We start from the raw sequence: 7847 nt of genomic DNA on the forward strand, positions 1-7847 counted from the left end.
CTCAGAGATGGATGATACCCAAAGCTTTGGGGAATAGATTCAACATAGACCAGATTCTGGAGCTGTGACACCAGTGATCACTGCTGAACTGACAAGCTCATTTAACTAAGTAACTGCCCCTGGATCTGTTTCCTGCCCAAAGTGAACATGTGTACTGAAACTGACGAGGGGGAAGGAGTGCTTTATTTAAAAAAAAAAAAATCAACTTACTCGCTACGTTACACACATCTACGCTGCAGTCTCACCAGACGGGTCAGAGCACAAAGCTGCCAGGAGCAGGTAGGAGCTCACTGTCTCGCTCAAGGACAAATCAGCATGGATGGGAACATTGCTTGGGATATGGAAGAATCACTGGTTATTTCTTCTCTGTATGATGAAAAACCTGAGGTTGTTTGTTTTCCAACTATTAAGCATTTTTAATGGTTTCATTCCTTCCCTGGGAGACTCTAATCAGACTTTGTTAGTGTTTCATTCTGGCGGTTGTGCTGAGGGAAGCATCTCATTACCAGCGGCTCTTTGTCAGCAGACAAACAAAAAATCGCTGCCATCGTGTCTTCGCGAGAGAGAAAAGCCTAAAATCTGGTGAAGTGGAGGAGTCAAGTGTGTGACCTGCAGAGAAAGAACATTTCTAACATTTAAAATGACTTGTGGTTCTTTTAAAATGTCAAAAGATAATGAAGACAGGATTTATAGGCAGACTTAACAAGGGAGCAGGCGCTGCTTTGTTCAGCCAAGATCCATAAAGGTTTGGTCCTGAGCGGCTTCTGGACCGCTGGAGTTTTGTGGACTGACTCATTGCGTTTTTAACTTTTAGATTTTTTCATTAATAGTAAAACAAACTTGTTGTTGAAGCCCAAATGCCTTTTTTGTCTAATATTACATTTCAGATGCATTTTCCCAAATATTAAAGCAATACACAGGCTTGTGGTTTTGTGGGTTCAAGGTTGTTTCTGGTTAAAAGGAAGGAAAAACAACTCTTCTTTAGGTTATTGGTAAAATGAACTTTGTTGTGCAGTTCAAGACAATATAACCCAATGACAATCAAATAAATCTGAATTCACATTCAGCTCACACACGCTTGTCTTGGAAATTCCTTTGGTTATCCAATTTGGCAGCGGCACAGAAACCAATGGTCCAAGAAATGAGGTCCTGAAACTGGAGCCTCCAGTTTCGCCCTCTCAGAACCAGCTGATCCAGACAGACAGAGGAGTGTTCGGGTTCCATTCCTGAGATCAACCACTTGAATGAATGGACGATTTAGCTCAATAACACCACAGTGTGTTTGCAGCCTCTGTGCATTTAGTAATCAATTTATTGCTTTTACCGAATTTCCATTTAGGAAACAAAAGAGCAGCGTTTTTTTTTCGGCCCGTGACGACAGCGACTGGAGCAGCTGTCCACGTGCAGACTGCGTCACCGTGGTCGCGCGTGGCCATTGAGGAGGAGCCTACTGCAACTCAGTGAACTGCTAAATAAAATAACTTACAGTGGTTTCTCACTTCATTGAACAATGTCATTTCGCAGGCGCAGATACACATGGTCCATCTCTCTGGTGCAGGGTACAAGCAGCTTACTGCCACCGCCGTGGATTACAGACATATTAGTGTTTTTCCATTCTGCAGGCTGCTCACATGAGGAAATCTGTGAGAGAACCCGGCTGAGATTACCCTTCAATAACACATACGTCTTCTCATGATTAAAAAAGAAGGGTCTGTGATCAACTGCAGATACACAAAAGACTATTAAAACTATAATAGCAGATATGTCCTCTTTGACAAAGGTAACACTGGCGTATTCGAATGAACTTGACTGAACCGGGATCCTGATGCATTAGACTCGGACACCGCTGACAGCACTTCTAACAGTTGAGCCCTTTTTTCTTTCCAGATAGTAAAACGTCTTCTGCACACACGGGCGAAGTTCTGTTTGAAGCAATTACGAGAGTAAATATGAGCCGCACGTCCCCGCGTCGGCTGATTTCAGGCCTTAAGCCTTTTCCATTTCCAATGAGTCGGGAAAATGTTAAATTTATTTGCAAAGCCTTTCCTATCAAACAAGTTTGTCATAAAGTGGTTTATAGAACAAGACGGGACATCAGTGCAGATTTAAACAGGAGACAAACAGAGGAGGGAGCGAGCGGAAGGGGAGCAACGCAAACATTTAACTGGAGGTTCACAGGTATTTATACACAGTTTGAAGAGGGCTGCTTTTATAACAAATGAACGTTACTGTGATTCCAATTAGATGTACAAATCACATTTCTGTAAATGTTTGCACGCCAAATACTTTCTGTTGCCTCATGTCTCTGACTATTTGGCCTTTTTCCTGTTATTGTGTGTAACAATCCTTGGTTTTGCTTCTCAGCTCGTCTGCCACATTAGGATTTTACTACAAAAACAAGTCCTGCTTATCTTTCTCTATATGAATGCTTCTTTATCACAAAGCTCTGGCAAAAGCTCTTGTGCAGCTGTTTTATATATGATCATGTTTTAATGATATGCATGTGTTTGTCTGTTTATCTTTAAATGTGTTGCTTCTGTTCTTGGCCTTGTCTCCATTGTTAAGAGATCTTTCACCTCAATGGTAAACCTGGTGAAATAAAGGCTAATAATAATAAATGTAAAAATATGACAACTGTTTCAGGCAAATTATGCAATTTTTAATGTGAGCATGTATCCTATTAACAGTCCTAAATATAGAATTATAATGGACCCTAAATTTCATTATTTAAAGAATGTTTGTTTTGGATTTTCAGATGTCAAAGGTCCCCAGATGTCAGAACCCAGATGTTATATCACCACAACAGTGCCGAGGACCGACAAGCTGCAGACTTGAGTGTTTGAATGACTGTATAAATATGATTCAAATATCGATTTAAAATCAATCTTTGCATGTTTCAGTGTTTTGAAAGCCATGTCACACACAGTGGGAGCTGCACAGCTTGTGAATGTGTGTGTGTGTATAAAACCTCCTATATCTACTGTACCACTACCACCAAATAAGTGGATTTCTTCATCTGGTTCAGACACAAAGATGACAAGATTATTATTGACTCGAGGACACTGTCGGCGGCTCCATGGATAATAACCTGCCTGCTGAGCTTGGCTTAGAGTCCTGAGAGGCAGCCGCCAGCGAGGAATAGTTCAGTGACATGTCTGTCATGAAACACAGAGGGACTCGCCACCTCCCGAGGATGCGAGGAACTATCTGCAACCTCTTACCGCATGCTGCAGCCTGGTCCGGTGCCGAGTCATGTCACCGGGTTTCTAACTCCTGCACTTGTGCATATGAGGTGGTACAAAAACATCAGTCAAGTGGAGGGTGCACGGCTTGACTCTCCCTGTCCCCTCTGTGTGCCGTACAGGGGCTGGTGAGCAGGAGGTTGACAGTTGCCTAGGGCGATAGGGGGGAATTGTAATGTGGATTTTCTCTCTGTCTCTCACTGTGGTAGGGGGGGGGGTTATAAATAAAGAAGGCACCCAGCTGCTATTTACAGATATCTTCTTTCCCTAGTGTGTGCAACAGAGACCAAGTGGAATCCCAATTTCCTATACCAAATAGTTTGTGGAGGATTGAAAGATTGGAGGATGTAACCTCTTAGTGTGTAGTTAGACTGCCTCCTGGTGGACAGTTTGTGAGAAGAGGAGGAAATCACCACTGTTACACCACTCTCGAATGTACAGTCTTTGATATTAGATAGATGGATAGATGGATAGATGGATAGATAGATAGATAGATAGATAGAGGGACAGATAGATAGATAGATAGATAGATAGATAGATAGATAGATAGATAGACAGATAGATAGATAGATAGATAGATAGATAGATAGATAGATAGATAGATAGATAGATAGATAGATAGATAGACAGATAGATAGACAGATAGATAGATAGATCATTTCCAGGGAAGAAACTGAATGGCCTGTAGACACCACTGATCTAAATCATTCAACATCTGCAGGATGGATTCAGGATGTCATCTGAGATCCAGATCTTGTATCCGACTTTACGTTAATGTTCCTGTAGCTGAATTAGAGCAAATCCCTGCAACCAGGCTCCAAATGTAGCACTTTACTAAAGCTTATGGTTTTTATAATAAGATTTAAGAACAGGACAATGGAGCTTTATTAAGGGTTTGCATGCTGGCCATTGTAGTTTACATAATCCAATTAGCATGCACATGTGAGGAAAAAATAATCACACGTGCTTTCTCCCAAGAAGCTACTGACTGTTGGACACTGATATCTGTAATAAGGAGACATCTTAGCAGTGTCCTTTGAACAGATGAGCAGTGAACACAGGCCTGTTCTCAGTGTGAGTCCCTCTCAACAGCAGCCGCAGCTGAAAACACAAGTGCAAAGTGACTAATTAATTTCCTCAGTACTGTGCTTGAGCCCAATTTTGACATACTCGGACCTGATCACAGTTCTGTGTGATTTTTTACTTCTATGCACCAGGACCAGATGCAACATTAACAAGCTGCTTGTTCATTGATGAATTCACTATTTAACAATTTGAGTGCAGGGAGTTTTATTTTTTTATGTCCACAATATTAGATTTTTACTTTAAAAGAATGTTAGTACAAAATGTGTGCTTTGGTGAAATGTTTTGACACCGACATGCTCCTTTTGAAAGGCTCTGAATAAAAACCTTTTCCTCTGACTGAAAGCCAAAATGTTAATGTGAGCTCCAGAGTGCACGAGTCTTAAATCATCGACACCAGAACCGTATGTTTCCCTCGAATCCGCCTTTCTTTGGCAACCTTAAGAAACGGAACACATTCACACTGTAGCCGTCAGTCACAGGCGTTAGCTCGGATTAGTGCTTCCATCCGTCAACATATCAGGGTTATCAAATCCACACACCTCAGGTGTCAGCTGTTTCCAGTAAAAGGCTCTAATCATTGAAAAGGAGCGTAGGAAGGAAAGTAGGTTTTGCATAAATCCATAATGATTGTCACTGCCAATAAGTGTTAGAGAGATTTTGAAATGGCAAAGACTTGTAGATGGTAACACAAGAACTACAATGTGATGTAATAATGAGTCTTAATATGATCAACTGTCTGTTTTTGTCTTGTTTGAATTGGTAAAGTAAATGCTTGTATGTGCAACATGATCACGAAGCAAAATGATTTAATTGTCAGCAGATTAAGATATCAGACAGTTAATTACATTAACATATTTTATCACATTCTATATACATCCAGAGGGATATTTAAATCTGACACGTAATTATATTGCATAACACACACACACACACACACACACACACACACACACCATACGATTAATGGGAAAATAATCTTACCTACCAGGGGGACGTCTGACAACATCTGAGGCCTGAAGGATGGACCGAACCTGCAGTAGGTTAATTTACTTGAACTTTTGTCAGAGCTGAACAGAGAATAAAAAAAGTAAATATGAAAACAAAAACATCGGGCAAGTCTAACAGCTCAACAACTGATCTATCTAAAAACCATGGAAATTAATCAAAAGGAAACTTTAGAACAACACTCAGTAGATATACCTCACAATAGCCTTATTAAATCATATTCTTTAGATTCAGTAGATTCAGATTTTTATCTTGAAAATCAAGTGTGTGCTTTAAATTGCACAGACTCATGAATATCAATCCCCTAAATGTGCCATAAACTTTATCAAGAAATTGTGGAAAATATCAAAAAACCTCAATCTCACAATGTAAATAAAGCAATAAAATAAGAATTCTGGATCCGCCCCTTTGATATTACTGACTTTAGATATTACAAACTTCACCAGGTCGCATTATGTGAATGTAAAAATTTATTTGTTTCAAGTTTAAAATAGAAAATGTCAAAAATCTAAAGAAAATCAAAAGAAATACAAACTCTAAGCATTAGAGTTGTAGCTCTTGAAACAATCATGAATTGATAATCCAACGTGGTCCACATGACAACAACACTAACACAGCGAGTGCCTGGAGGACAACGCCACCATTTCTTTTAACTTCAGTCAACCTTTAGCTGAGTTCTGGGTCAGACAGAACTTGTGCATCACGGTCAATTGAACACATTGTTCAACCATATTTCTGTGCACCAAACAAAAAGTGCATGCGTCACTGTGACAGGAATTTAGAGAGTAACTGTTGCACAATGCAGCCGTGAATACAGAATGTTCTGGAGTCTTGATTTCAGACAGTGTTTGTTAAAAAAACATCTGTTACGTTTCCATTCAGAAAGAAGATTATTTCTGAGTTCTGCAGTGAGTCGGACAGTGAATGTTTCTATTGTTGTCAGCTGTTCTACGGCTCTGAGTGGTTTGAAGGTCAAACTGTGACGCAACAAGAAGAACGCAGCTTTAAAAAAAGGGCCAAGGATTCGTTTTTATTTTGTATTGTGAGAAAAATTTCGAGTACGGAAGAATGTTAGGGCCAGGTTTTAGAAAAAACAATATTTTTTCTTTGCATTTTGAGAAGGAATTGGAAATGTTGAGAATAAAATCGTAAAAATAATTTGGCATGTTAGGAATAAAGTGTAAATGTGCAGAATAAAGTTGAACTAAATCAGAGGAAGATCTTTTTTCTGCATTTCAATAATTAATTTGAAATGTTGAGAATGAAGTTGAATTTTATTTTTTACATTTCAACTTTGTTCCTGAAAAACAAGAATCTCCTGTAATCTAGTTTGACTTTATCCTCAACATTCCCTAATACTCTGATACATTTCAGTGGATCTCTCTTCTCATTTCCTCTCAGTTGTCCATAGTGTTCAGTTGTGTCTTGATTGACTGAGTCAATTACCGGGAGGCCTAAAGGGACAACAGGGGTTTTGTTGCTCCTGAAGTCCAGTAGCTGTCAATAGATATCATAAATCACTTAAAGCCCTTTTAAGACCAACTGCAATTTGTGTCTTATAAAGGTGAAGAACAAACCTCTGTAAATCACTTCAGCTGCAGCTGTTATAGAAATCTCTCAATCTGCGCTAACATGGTCACAAAGCTGAAAAAAATATATACTAAACTCAAACCGATGTTTCTCCACTTTCTCCTGTTGTACAAAGATGAAGCTAAAATATCCTGGAGACGGGTGCCGCCATCTTTTTCTTTTGACTTCAGATGACGGAGATATTTGAGAAAAAATGTCTGTATTGTGTACTTTGACTTTTTAGCTGGGTCCACTAACATGGAGGCTTTGTTTATGGCCTATACTGCAGCCAGGCACCAGGGGGCGATCAAGACGATTGGCTTCAGTTTTGGGGAGCTGCACTCTATGAACTGTTGACACAAGGATCCATGAGGTTGAAACCAATTTCTGACCCAAACATCTCCAAACATCAGTATCTAACAGTCCAGTTCTCCTGCGGCCTCACGCCTCTGATCCTGGTCGACAGGAGTGGAACCCAACATCTTCTTCTGCTGCAGTGTCCGTTCACCTCAGGGTTGAAATGCTTTTCTGCTCTCACCAGTCATAATGAGTAGTTGTGGCCTTTCTGTCATCTCCCACTGATGCAGCCGTTCTCCTCTGACCTCTCTCATGAACATGTCACGTCTGTCCACTGAGCTGCTGCTCGCAGGATATTGGTTTTTCACACTATTCTGAGACGTCCAAACACTGTAGTGGGTAAAATTAATGGATCTGCATGAACTGAAACCTGCTTATGATTGTCACTGAGACCAAATTACTCCCCATTCTGATGTTTGATGAGATTAACTGAAGCTCTTCACCTCAATCTATAATGGTAATAGTATGAATTTGCAGGTTTACAGGTGTTCCTAATAAAGTGCTCTGATTATGCTGTCTGTTTGAAGGCCATGAATTCTTCAGCCCTCTTTTCATTGTGTTCAGTCCATAATGAATTAAAACAGCGCG

General features: G+C 40.0%; 1 long non-coding RNA gene across 1 annotated transcript; it reads right to left on the reverse strand.

The window, feature by feature from the left end:
* Nucleotides 1–4110: 4110 nt before the first annotated feature.
* Nucleotides 4111–5391, reverse strand: LOC117769528. Its single transcript, XR_004615251.1, has 2 exons — nucleotides 5314–5391; nucleotides 4111–4343 (listed from the first exon to the last, which is right to left on the reverse strand). It is a non-coding gene; the product is annotated as an uncharacterized LOC117769528 (long non-coding RNA).
* Nucleotides 5392–7847: the final 2456 nt, after the last annotated feature.

This window comes from Hippoglossus hippoglossus, chromosome 10 (genome assembly GCF_009819705.1).
Source record: "Hippoglossus hippoglossus isolate fHipHip1 chromosome 10, fHipHip1.pri, whole genome shotgun sequence".
In the NCBI taxonomy this organism is placed as follows: domain Eukaryota; kingdom Metazoa; phylum Chordata; class Actinopteri; order Pleuronectiformes; family Pleuronectidae; genus Hippoglossus; species Hippoglossus hippoglossus.